The sequence below is a fragment of the Paraphaeosphaeria sporulosa genome (assembly GCF_001642045.1).
Source record: "Paraphaeosphaeria sporulosa strain AP3s5-JAC2a unplaced genomic scaffold CC84scaffold_18, whole genome shotgun sequence".
NCBI classification, from domain to species: Eukaryota; Fungi; Ascomycota; class Dothideomycetes; order Pleosporales; family Didymosphaeriaceae; genus Paraphaeosphaeria; species Paraphaeosphaeria sporulosa.
Genome location: NW_017253377.1, coordinates 16465 through 18474, shown reverse-complemented (window position 1 = coordinate 18474; position 2010 = coordinate 16465).

Genomic DNA, 2010 nt, shown 5'->3' with positions numbered 1-2010 from the left:
TGTCAGATATGAGGGCGTGTACTGAGTATCTCACTATTGTCAGATAAGGGCCTATGAAGTTGCCTTGGTACGGACAGTACTCCGGGCAGGAGGTGGCAGGGATAGCTGGCCATCCGCCCTTGCTGGACACCTAGCCCCGAAGCAAGGGATAGTTAATAGGAACCCGATAAAAGCTGGCAGAACACACATATACAACAATCAATCAATCAATTCATCTCATCTCCAGATCACTGATATTCATTAAATCACTGTGTGAATCTGACAATTAAGAGTCTCACTGCCTCAACCGATATACCGATCAACCATGACGGCCCAACCGACCCCTCAGCGCGTAGAGATAACGCTCCGCGACTACAACGACTTCACAGGATGGTATACGCAGCTGCAGGCGCGCTGCGTCGCGTATAATCTATGGGATAAGGTCAACCCTGATTCAGTAACTCCGCTGATCATGCAACCGGTAGCTATCCGAGCACCAGTTATCGCAAACTACGCCCCGGCAGCCAATATCGAGATACCGGTGCGACAGTCTGAGCTATCGACAGCCGGACAGAAGGCCTTCAAGGAGGACCTTGAGTACTACAAGATCTGTCATGAACAGTACAAGAGCGATCGACACGAATATGAGAGGGAGCAGACAAGCATCCAGCATATCGTCGCGTTCATCCATTCAACGGTGGCAAAACACCTCCAGCGCACATGCTGCCTACCCGATCAGCCACTCCGCCAATGGGTCATGAGTCTCAAGCTCACTGTCGGCGTTGATGAGCAATTCGAACAAGAGCACGCTAGAGATAGATATCTCGCAGCTCTGAAAGCAATGAGAAGTGTCAATCAATGGGAAACCTGGCTTGCTGAATATGATCAGGCAGCTACAGAAGCGGAGACCTACAGGGTCGCCGAAGTGACGCAACTGAATGCGATCACAAAGGACTTTCTGGTAGCCGTCAACAAAGTGGCACCCGTATGGGCTACGGCCTTCCAAGACTACGGTAGATACGCCGCCGGCATGACCAGAAAGGAGATGATGAAACGGTTCCGAGAACATATGATGGTAAACCACCCCAGCGCGAAGAGCAAGCACAAAGCGGCCTTCGTGACTGATGGAGCCTTTCTCGCTGATAGTGGTGAAACCACTCAGGGCAATGACAGGGACGCCTCTCATGCTGAACACGCGCCATCCAAGGGACGTCCCTTAAAACGAAAGAGAGCGTATCCACACGGGACCTCTCGGCTATCATACGATGAGCCTTCAAACACCGCAGGCCCATGCCCAGCGTGTGAACAAGGCCATGCAGCCAAAGATTGCTTTTACCTTCATAAGGAACTAGCACCTGCATGGTGGAAACCAAGACCAGCTATCAGTGAACTGATTGAGCTCAAACGTAAGCATGACAGCGCGTTTCAAGGGCTAATTCGAGGTCAAAGCAGATCACGAACACAAACACCTCATATCAAACAGTCCCATACACCAACGCCGACCCGATCAATGGAGGCAAGCGATGAGTGACTAGATGGTCGCAAAATCTGTACTACAACCATGAGTACAAGTTTCAACACTGCTACACGATCTGATCCAAACACGTACCCACTCCGCAATTCAGTGATCCTCGACTCAGGCACAACTTGCCATATCTTCAACGACGTCGATCGATTTGTTGCACTGCGGCCACCGAGGCCAGGCGACTTCATATGGGCTGGGAATACGCAAGTTTGGATACAAGGATACGGCAGCGTCCATGTACGTTTGAAGAGCACGCGCGGCAACAGCACAATCAGGCTAGATAATGTGGCATACTGCCCTGATCTACTCTGTAACCTGGTGTCGTTTCGCCTGCTCAGACGTCAAGGACTATGGTGGGATACCAAGTCAGAGCCCACAGCAATCAAACGAGCAGACAATACAGTGATTGCGGAGCTTCAAGAACTGTACGGTCAATGGGTACTCGAAAACAGACCTATGGACCGAGGGCAATCATGTACTATGAGTAGTAGTACAACCTTTGTCAT